Below are 11,758 nucleotides of genomic sequence, written 5' to 3'. Positions count from 1 at the left end.
TGACAATTCACAGCGCGGGGCGGGCAGAGCTGGAACCAAACACGGGTGCTGGGGAAAACAGGGGACAATCAAAGTACAGGTGCTGCAGGTAAATGAGAAAAATCACAGCGCAGGTGCTGGGGAAAACAAGGAATAATCAAAGTACAGGTACTGTGGGTAACTGGAAATAATCATGGCACATGTGCTGGGGAAAACAGGAGACAATCAAAGTACAGGTACTGCAGGTAAATGAGAACAATCACAGCACAGGTACTGTGGGTAACAGGGGAATAATCAAAGTACAGGTACTGTGGGTAACGGGGAACAATCACAGCACAGGTGCTGGGGAAAACAGGGGACAATCAAAGTACAGATACTGTGAATAACTGGGTACAATCACATCACAGGTACTGCAGGTAACAGGGGAATAATCAAAGTACAGGTACTGTGGATAACTGGGAAAAATCACAGCACAGGTACTGTGAGTAACAGGGAAAAATCACAGCACAGATGCTGGGGAAAACAAGGAACAATCACAGCAAGGCTACTGTGAATAACTGGGAACAATCACAGCACAGGTACTGCAGGTAACAGGGGAATAATCAAAGTACAGGTACTGTGGGTAAATGAGGAACAATCACAGCACAGATACTGCAGGTAACAGGGGAACAATCACAGCACAGGTACTGTGGGTAACGGGGGAAGTTGTTGTGGGCAGCCCGGGGCAGTGCTTCCCTCATCATGCTCGCATTGTATTGCACTACAAACTCACCCGGGATGAAGGCTGCGCCAGCAGCCTTCTCCTCCTCCTCCCAGCCGGGCTCTGGTGCAGGAGGATGAGGAGGGTGAGCACAGCCCTCACTCTCGCGTTACCTTAGGGGGTTTTATTAACGGAGCTCACTCTCACCACCCAGCAGGCCCAGGGCTGGGCAGCACTGCTCATCCAGGAGCAGCCAGAGCCACCTCCGTGCCAGGTGTGTGCCCAGGTGTGTGCCCAGGTGTGTGCCCAGGTGTCCCATGGTGCTGCTGCTCCTCTCACCTGTCCATGCCAGGTGTGTGCTTGGCTTTTTTTTTTTTTTTTTATTTGATAGAAGAAAAAGGAACTGATTTAGTGATTTCCCTTCGATTTTCTCTGGTTTATACCCTAATACAAGAAAGCAATTTAAAAACTAAAAGTAAAAGAACTGAAACATTAAGCCGCTTACTCCTCCTCCCTTGAGCCCAAAGGTGGAGAGCTCTTGGCAGGGGATGGACACAGCACTGACACCAACCCCATACCGAACTTCATCCCAGCAGCCCAAAGGAATCGCCAAAATATTTGTTCTGCTCAGGTAACTTTTTCCAGTAACTTTTTTCACAGCTCAGGTTTAAAAATATTTCACATGGGAAAAGAGATGAGCAAGGGAAACAGGCCTGGGGCTGCAGTTTGTAATTAACCCTCGTGGTGAATGGACTTGGGTGGGGAGACCTGGAATGTTCAAGGTGAACTCAGGAAAAAACCAATTGTTTCTTAATTCAGGGCTCAGGGTGAGGCTGGGCCTGTGCTGGGGCCAGGCAGCAGCTGGCAGGGAATGGCATGGCATGGCATGGAATGGCATGGCATGGCATGGCATGGCATGAAATGAAATGGCATGGAGTGGAATGGCATGGAACGGAATGGAATGGCACGGCATGGAATGGAATGGAATGGAATGGAATGGAATGGAATGGAATGGAACGGAACGGAATGGAATGGAATGGAATGGAATGGAATGGAATGGCATGGAATGGCGTGGAACGGAATGGAGTGGAATGGAATGGAATGGAATGGAATGGAATGGAATGGAATGGAGTGGAGTGGAATGGCATGGAATGGAATGGAATGGCATGGCATGGCATGGCATGGCATGGCATGGCATGGCATGGCATGGCATGGCATGGAGTGGAATGGAGTGCCCTGCTGGAATGTCTATCCCTGGGAAGGGTGGGCTTCACCCTGGGAGCCAGCAGACAGACAGAGCTCCGAGCAGACAGACAGAACTCCGAGCAGACAGACAGAACTCTGAGCAGACAGACAGAGATCTGAGCAGACAGACAGAACTCCGAGCAGACAGACAGAACTCCGAGCAGACAGACAGAGCTATGAGCAGACAGACAGAACTCTGAGCAGACAGACAGAACTCTGAGCAGACGGACAGAACACCGGGCAGACAGACAGAACACCGGGCAGACAGACAGAACTCTGGCAGCTCCACATCCCCACCGTTCACAATAGGAACTCATCCGTTTGTTTTCCAGACCCTAATGCAACCGTTGCCATAAGAACACAAATTATGTGTACATTTTAATGCATCTATGCTTCATAATTATGCATGGTTGTGTGCTGTTATAATTGACATAAAATATAAAACAGGTCAAAGAGCAGCTATTAAAACTATTTTTCATTTTGCTTCCTGACAGCTCCCGACATCAATGCCGACTGCATTTAATAGGACCATACAGGGAATGCAAAGATAGTTATATAATTTCAACCGTATTAAAGCCCCCACAACTTGCAACCTAATTATTTCCTGCAGCGTCTTGTTGTGAGCTGCATTACTTTATTTGGAATGTGTTTGGTTTCAGATTAAACAATTGGGCTACATTAAATTAGCGTGAAGGGGGAAAATCATAAAACTTTTGGATGTGTTTCATAGGGGTCACTCTGTTAGGTTAAGAATTATCCCAGAAGCAATGATTTTCTGCCACTCAAGATAAAAAACAACACCAGAATTGCGCTAATTCCATGCAGTTATTTTAATCACTGAAGTAAATTCTACCAAAGGCCTAAATTGCAGCTGCACCCTCTCTCTGATCACAGAATGTCGGAGAGAATAAAAGGGAATTGAATAAAAGATTAATGAATTTATAAGACCGTAGAAAACCCCAGAGTGGTTTGGGTTGGAAGGGACCTTAAAGCCCCTGCAGTGCCACCCCTGCCATGGCAGGGACACTCCCTCTGCCAGGCTGCTGTCACAGCCTCTCTGCTGCCGGGGCTCAGGCTCTTCCCAAGGTCTGTGGAATTCACAAATTTATTTCCTTTGGAAAAGCCCTCCAAGGTCACAGAGTCCCAGCTGTGCCCATGTCCTGAGTGCCACCTCCAGAATTGCTGGGACACCCCCAGGGATGGGCACTGCAAACCTCCCTGGGCAGCTCCAGTGCCTGAGCCCCCTTTGCATGGGGAAATTCCTGCTGGGCCCACCCTGAGCTGCCCTGGGCCGGCCTGAGGCCGCTCCCTCTGCTCCTGTCCCTGTTCCCTGGGATGATCCCAAATCCCCCTGGCTGTGCCCTCCTCTCCAGAGCCCTTCACTCCATTTGCTGCCCCAGAGCCAGCAGGCTGAGCCCAGCTAAGCCTGCTCCTGGGAGGAGGTTAGTGATAAGCGGGTAAGGCTGGTGATAAGCTGGGCTTTGACTGCCCCATGCTCGAGCACAGCTTCACACTCCCAATCCTCTGAAGTGAGGATGGAGAAGCGCATAAAAGCTTCGGATTCCATTAGTGCAAAACGCCTCAGAAAAGTGTTGAGCTAGGTAATTACCTTAATCCAAGCGCAATAGCTGGTCACAGCACCCATCAGATGAGCATCCAGAGCCAGATTTGAGCACGCAGTCAACCCGAACAGAATTAGCTCGGCCGTAGTGGCCCGGGCTCCTTAATTAGCTCTCTGCCACAGCAGCATTTAATGTTTGCAAAGTCAAGTGCAGATTCTACAAGTTTGGGAGGCTTTGGAGGTGCTGTGAGCCCTGCTGGCCCAGGGCAGGGATGCAGGGCTGCTCCCACTGAGCCTCTCGGGGTCCCCAAACTTCTACAGCCCCACAATAAAGAGCAATGGTATGATTAACTTCGTGGTAATAACCCATTGCATTCAAAACACACATTTACCTCCCATTCTCACTGAGCTACACAGAAGCTGAAAACATAATGGCTTTCCCAGGCAGCTGATGGCACACTTTAGTGCACTGTAATTGGCTCCCTTGGCTTATCTTTGGTTAATAAAGGTGATGGGATTTTGAAAAAGCACCGTGGTCACTTAGCAATTGTTTAATTTCTGTAACGCTATTTTTTGGGTTGGAAAATTATTGTTTTCCAGTGGTGTTAAATATTTATGCAGTGTAATTGAGACGCCCGGCACAGGGCACGCTCCTGTTAGGCTCACAAATTAATAAATTACTGAAAAAATGGAAATACTAATACCATTTCAAGTGTAAGAGACAACTTCTCAGCCCACAGGACACCCGAGGGTCTGTGCCACTGCTGAGGATGTGCAAATTCTTTGGCCCAGCAGAGGTGAGCATGACCTTGCTGCCATTGGGCTGGCTGGGACAGGAGGGTGACAGTTTGAGCTCTCTTGAGAAACTGTCCTGGCTGCTTGGGAAGAGAGAACAGTACATCCCCAGTACATCCCAGTACATCCCAGTACATCCCAGCACATCCTAGTACATCCCCAGTATATCCCCAGTACATCCCAGTACATCCCCAGTACATCCCCAGTACATGCCCAGTACGTCCCAGTACATCTCAGCACATCCCAGTACTTCCCAGCACATCCCAGTACATCCCAGCACATCCCAGTACATCCCCAGCACATCCCAGTACATCCCAGCACATCCCAGTACATCCCCAGTACATCCCAGCCCATCCCAGTACATCCCCAGCACATCCCAGTACATCCCCAGTACATCCCAGCACATTCCAGCACATCCCAGCCCATCCCAGCACATCCCAGACCATCCCAGTACATCCCCAGTACATCCCAGTACATCCCCAGTACATCCCCAGTACATCCCAGTACATCCCAGTACATCCCAGCACATTCCAGTACAGCCCAGCACATCCCAGCCCATCCCAGTACATCCCCAGTACATCCCAGCCCATCCCAGCACATCCCAGCCCATCCCAGCACATCCCAGTACATCCCAGTACATCCCCAGTACATCCCAGCCCATCCCAGCACATCCCAGCCCATCCCAGTACACCCAGGCTCAGTGTCCCAGGTGAGAGCACCCACCTGGCCCCATGGGGGTCTCCAGGAACCCCCCCTGGCCCCGTGGGGTCTCCAGAGCAGTTTTCCCTGCCCCACTCAGCCCCTGCCCCCTGAAATCCCCACACACTCCAGGAACACCGAGCCCAGCTCCGGGCTCTGGCCCAGCCACGGCCCCAGGTTATGACATCTTTTATCAAAGACACCTTACAAAAAAGCTCTGCAATTTCGGGCAGAGAAATTCGATTTAAGTCTTTTAAAGCAATATCACGGTGGTGCACTCTGCCTCTGTGACCCCTCTCATTCATTTCCTGGGGGGTTTGAGCGGGGGCTCAATTGAAAGCTGGCCTCACCCTGCAGCGCTGCCCTGCTGCTGAGCCCTTGTGGGGCTGGTTCTGCATCACCACGGGCTCAGAGGATGTGGTGCAGCTCCACCCTGCCCCACGAGTCTCCCCTGCAGCCCCCTGCCTCCCCAAATAACCAGCGTCTATTGATTCTAGCAGAAACACCGTGTGTCCTGGTCTTTAGAAGGAAAATGGCACCAAAAGGAATGCTTAGGGATGCACAGCCCCTTGGTGGCTGGATTTGGACTCAGCTCCTCATGCTGGGCTGGGCTCAGCATGGATATTTGGAGCAAGTAAATGCTCAAAATGGACCAGGGACAGGAGGAGAGGGAACAGCCCCGGCTGGGCTGCAGACTGGGGGTGAGGCTGGAGCATCACACATGTGCAGGGCACGGGCAGCCTGGCAGCACCAGAGATTTCCCCTGGAGAGCAGGATGGGGCAGTTCTGCGCTGCAGCATCTTCCACGGCTTGGGCAAGAGGTGAGGAGTGCCAAGAAGTGACCAAAACCCCACCAGCCTCTGCCTGGGCTGTGTGAGGAGGTGCTCACATCCCAGGCTGGTGCCCAGCAATGGGGCAGGAGCTGCTCACCCCTGAGCTTTCCCTGGCAGCTGTGACACATCTGTGCCAGGCTCTGCTCTGTCCCTGTCTGTGCCAGCAGGCTGTGAGTGCCACACGTGCCTCAGTGACGGGGCGGCACCTCAGTGCCAGGGTGGCACCTCAGCGACAGGGTGGCACCTCAGCCAGGCTGGCTGCAGTCACATGCAGCTCACTTCTGCTTTTCCAGCTTGCTGTTCTCACTTCCCTTGCTGACGCTGGGCCTGGGGACACGAGGAAAACCCCACGGCAGTGCCACCAACACCCTGTCCCTGTCCCCAGATCTCCATCAGTCCCATGGCTCCTGCACCCTGTGGGGACACGAGGAAAACCCCACGGCAGTGCCACCAACACCAACGACCTGGAATCCCGTGCAAGGCCACTCCTGATGGTCGGGTTTTAACAAACCCACACGAGGTCAGTGGTGCCCAGCACCAACCCACAGCCTCCCCCATGCTGGCAGTGTGAGCCCCGTGTCCCCAGCCTGTGTCCCAACAGCTCCTGCCGTTTGGGACAGCTTATAAAGGCTCAAAGATGAATAATGTAATTTGCTGTGCATCAGTTATGAAGGGTTTGATCTGCTGAAGTTGATGGCAAGCTTTGCCCTCGCTCCGTGGCCACATCCAAAGATGTCACATCGTGTTTGAATGGGTGACACAGTGAACAACACTCCTTAAAAACAAAGGAGTGCAAGGCAGCACAGAGCTGTGCCACCTGTGCTGGAAAACTGAGACACCAGTGGGAAAAATATATAAAGGGAGTCCCTGCACAGAACTGCCCAGAGCTGGGGGCTCAGTTTGGGGTTTTGGTGCTCCCATAACTCAAACTGTGTTTTGCTCTAAGCTGGATGAAGTGTCCAGGCCAGGCTGGAAGCAGAGGGGCTGGGTCCCAGCAATGCCTCCCTGCTTTCTGTGCTCACTCAGCTCCTGTGCCTCCATAGCCCACGGAACACCCTCTCTCCACAAACCAAAAAATATAAAAAGAGAAAACCCAGCATTTTAAGGTTCTCTTCCCACAGCAAATCACTGGGGAGACACTTTGGCTAACACAGAGCTTGTCACTCTTGTCAAACACAATCTTGATTGCATTGCAGAGTGTCTGCAAGATCTGCCCAGCAAGAGAAAACAGAATAATCTGATTTTGCCACAGCATCATGACAAAACAAATTCAGATGGAAACTCAACCGTCTCGCCACAGCCTCATTTAGTTCCCTTCTGTCCTGCCGGCATTTACGCACGATAATTGTGAAAGTTGTGGTGGGTGCAGATAACTCGTCAGTGCTTCAGCCGGGTTTTGCTGAGAGTTTTCCACGTTCTGGTGCTGGGGAGCGTCTGCCCTGCCCTGGCAGGTGAGTGACAGCCCCTGACAAGGCCCTGCCAGCCTCTCCCTGTGCTTGTGCCCGTTGCCATGGCGCTGAGACTGCTCCACCAACAGCCACAAACAAACCGCATTCAAAAGAACAGAACCCAAACAATCCCTAATTAAATTAAAACCTGGCAGCCAAAATAATGTTTTCTCTCTACATGTTGTACCATTTTCCCTGAGCTGCTGGCCGTGCCTGCCCTGACACTGCTGCCACCCATCCCTCAGCTTCAGCTTTGGCTCTGTGCTTCCTCCACCACTTTTGATCACAATCTGCAGTTGCTGAGGAGGTATCAGGTTTTCTATAAATAAAACAAATTCTCTCTGTTTCTGGGTGACACACCAGAGGGCGAGAGGAAACTGCCCCAGGTGGTACTAGGGGATGCTCAGGTTGGATATTAGGGGAAATTCTTCATGGAACGGCTGCCCAGGACAGGGTGGGGTCCCGTCCCTGGAGGGATTAAAAGCCGTGTGGATGTGTCACTTTGGGACCGTGGGGCAGAGGTGGCCCTGTGCTGGGGCACAGCTGGGCTCCATGGTCTCACAGGCCTTTTCCAAACCATGGTGGCCCTGTGCTGGGGCACAGCTGGGCTCCATGGTCTCACAGGCCTTATCCAGCCCAAACCATCCCACGATTGCACCTGAGGGCCCCCACACATCCCCCTGCCAGTGTGACCCCCCTCCTGTCCCCTCACCCTGGCCCAGGCCCCGAGCTCTGCCTCTGAAGATCATTAATCACAGATATAATTTAATGACAGCTGGGTCGTGTCCCGCTAACTAAGTACACCTTGTTTGCCTCAAAATGCTAATGGCTGCTCTGAATCATTAATGAGGGACAATTGGTATGGAGCCTAATAATCGTGTGTGGTCTCGTTGCAGATTTATTCATGGGAGCCCGAGCCCTTTGTCATGGTAAGAAGCAGCAGGGTCGGGTTGTGCAGAGCAGCTCTGGTGGCACAGCCCAGCACACCAGCTGTGTGTGCACATCAAACAGCAGGGGCACAGCCTTCCTGCAGAAATGTGAGAGCTCTGGGCACACCTCTTGGCGCGGATTCGACAACACTTCTCAGGTCATCCCGCTGCTTTCACTGGGAACACTGGAGACATCACCCGTTCTTCAATGCAGAGAGAGTTTGGGCCGTGGTGGGCATCGGTGTGTCAGGGGCATCTCCTGCAGAGGGGTCATGGCATGGGACCCCCTGTGCTGGCAGTGCCAGGGGCCTGGTCCCCAGGGAGGAGCTCTGCAGCTCCTCGGGGGCTGAGCCTTCTCTGCAGGGAACACTGGCAGAGAGTTTGAGAAGGGCGGGCTGTGATCTCAGAGTCTTCTCCAGAGCTGGGAGAAGCTCCGTGTCATTCTAGGGATCTCTGCTGCTCACAGTGACCCCCAGATGTGTCAGAAATTCTCTTTTCCCAGCCTGGCTCAAAGAAGGAGTCAGAGCTCTTCAGTTCTCGCTCTCAAGGTTGTTCATTGTTCCTTATCTATAAAATTCTTTCTCCTGTCCAGCCCAGCTCTGCTCAGCAGCACAGACAGAGGTGCTCTGCCTGCCCCAGGGTGCTGTTATCTGTTTATACTAAAAACTACCTGTGCAATATTTACAATTACTGCCCAATACCCATCACCGGTGTTAGACACTGAGCTTCTGCTCCAAACCAATCCCAAAGTGCCACCATCACAGCAGGAGATGGAGGCCAAGAAGAAGGAGAAAGGCTGGACACACCCAGATTCCTCCATCTTGCCTCCTGAACCCCCATTCTAAAAACCCCAAAACTCTACTTTTCCACACCGTGATAAATTAATTATCATTCTACTTAAACTGTCGTGGCTTGCTGCTCTTCATACAAGGTTGGTAATTTGCTCCATGGGCCATAATCAAACCCATTAGGAAGTTCTAAGCTTAATAATGGAGCTCTGTGCATTGTGTTATTTTCCAAACAAATACATATTTTATGATTGGCTTTTTGCAAATATTAAAATGAATATTACATGTGTTATACTAGAAAGTCATGCTGTATTAATTCTCTTAAGTAGTGTGTTAAATATAGTTTTAGGTTATAACAAAAATGTTAAAATAGAAACTGTGCTATGTAGGATGCTTTTTTTAAAGAAAGGACTCGCAGTGAGATAGCAGCCACAGGACACCTGAATCTTTCAGAGAAAGAGAATTTATTGCTCCATTATCAGGAGAAACAAACTTCTTCCTGAACTTCTTCCTGCCTGCTCAGCCCTGAGGATGCCGACAGGATCCAGAGGAAGAAGCTGATGATGACCAGACAGAATCCTGTGCTTCAATGGAATTTATGCATCATGTATAAGGTGTATGAATATGCAACAGAAAAATATGCAAAAACCCTATTGTTTTTAAGGATTAATCCTCTGTTAAAGGTGTCCTTTTTGGGGCTTGTGCTGCCCAGAAAAGGTATTTGGACTGTCTGTAACTATTTGTCTCTATTGAGTCTCACCATTAACAGACAAATATCATGTCTATAGGTTAGGAAAATTTTACAGATTTATAGTTATGTTTTACCCCCTTGCGTTGTTATCAAGGCACAGCTGGGGTTGGGACATTTGGGAGGGTTGCCTTGTCACTGTGGCAACTCCTGACCTGCAATCAGGATTTGAGGAAGTGATCTCCACCACTCGACAGCAAAGGAGCCAATGGACAGAACCTTGGGAGGGGCTAAAGGGTTAAAAGGTGAAACCTCCATTGTGTGAGGGAGCACATGGTGGGGAAAATCCTCTGCTCCCAGCGCCCCAACATTTTCTCTGTTCAATCTGTTGTTGTATTTCTGATAAGGTTTAATAAAGCTTTCTAAATTTATGAAAGTGAGTAGCTATTTCTCACAGTGGGAACGGGGCCTGGCTGCCCAGGACACACTGCTGGGACCCAGGTTTGACTTGGACCCTTCTCCAACACCTGTGCAGCATCCAGCTGGGAAAGGGCCTGGGCATGGAGAAACCAGCAGGCAGGGCTTTCACTGGGTGGTTTTCATCACCTACAAACATCTCTGTTTGGGGCTGGCCGGACATTCCACCCATGGAATGACTGAAATCCTTCTGCTTTATGTTTTCTCCTTCCTCATGTTTGCCTTCAGCTGAATTTGGCAAGTAGCTGGCAAATCGTTTTGGCTGGTGGAAGTTTTCCTTTTATCAATTAATCCACCCTCCTGCAAAACTGCTCTCTGCACCTGCCAGTCCCTCTTTTCAGGATCAGTTTTCCTCTCTTACTCAGCCTGAGTTTGGAGAAGTGTCCATCCATCCCAGGTCTGAATTTCTGTGTTTTCACTGAGGTGAAAAGAGCAGATGTGGTTTTCCTGGGAGCTCATGGCTGAGGCTCTGCTGAGCTAAATGAATGCTCAGGAAAACCAGTGAATAGGAAAATAATGGAGTGATCCAGGATTTATAGCACATTGCAGAAACATCTCAATAAATTCCAGGATCCTCTCTGCATCGAGGATGAAGTGTTTCAAGGAATCTGACGTAGAAATCATGTTCTTAAAAATCCCCTGTTTCTCTAAATAATCAAAATTCTTTTTTAATTATGCAAATTCAAGTTGCTGAGGAACAATTGCTTGATTAGACCAGTTGGTACTGACCTAATAAATTATTTTGAATATTTTTCACAGGAAATTGATTTAATTGAAGCTTTTGTTAGCCCCTGCAAATGCACTCGGTTCATGCCACAGCACCCAGGAATTTATAAATGGGCTCAGAATGTTGTTCAGGCACCAGAAAATAAACCTCCGAGCTATTTACTACCTCCATGATATATAAAGTTTGCAGTTTTGATTTTGTGTGATTATGTTCAGCAATGGTGACCTTTAGAGGCAACAATATTGAAGTGTAATGAGGAGATGTTTGATCACTGGTGTACAATGAGGAGTTGGCGTGACTTCTCCATTCCTTCCTGGAATCTGTGAAATCCAGCTGACAGGCTTTAACCTTTAGACTGCTGAGGGCTGAGAATGTGTAGGGATTTAGCCTGTTTATACACCAGGGTGCCTATATGAAATTTTATATCATTTCTCCCGTCACCGCATGCGGGGATATTGTATGTTTAATAACAGCTTCTGCTGGACAATATTGGGCTGGGAAGGGGCTGGGTCCATGTGCCAAGGGCACAGAGTGTGTCCACCTCATCCCTGGGATGTGCTGTGCATCCCTGTGCATCCCTGCACCCTCACCGTGGCACAGAACCTCCTGTGCATCCCTGCATCCTCACCAGCCCGGGCCACAGGGCTCCTCCTGCATCCTCCCATGGCACAGAGCTGTGTGCATCCCAAATGCAGCCTCACATTTGTCACCATCACATTTTCTGCAAAACCCCTTCACCAGGATTTCTTCTCCTGGGGAGCTGAGAAGCCTCAGGGGAAAAGGAAAACAATAATTGTCTGATTTGCTTCTCCTGTGTTTTGCTGCTTTGGAATGTGGTTTGGACATTGTTTACCACCTGGTCATTGTTTGATTGGTTTCATGTGAATTG

This window comes from Zonotrichia albicollis, chromosome 10 (assembly GCF_047830755.1).
Source record: "Zonotrichia albicollis isolate bZonAlb1 chromosome 10, bZonAlb1.hap1, whole genome shotgun sequence".
Taxonomy (NCBI): domain Eukaryota; kingdom Metazoa; phylum Chordata; class Aves; order Passeriformes; family Passerellidae; genus Zonotrichia; species Zonotrichia albicollis.
This window is presented reverse-complemented; position numbering follows the sequence as displayed.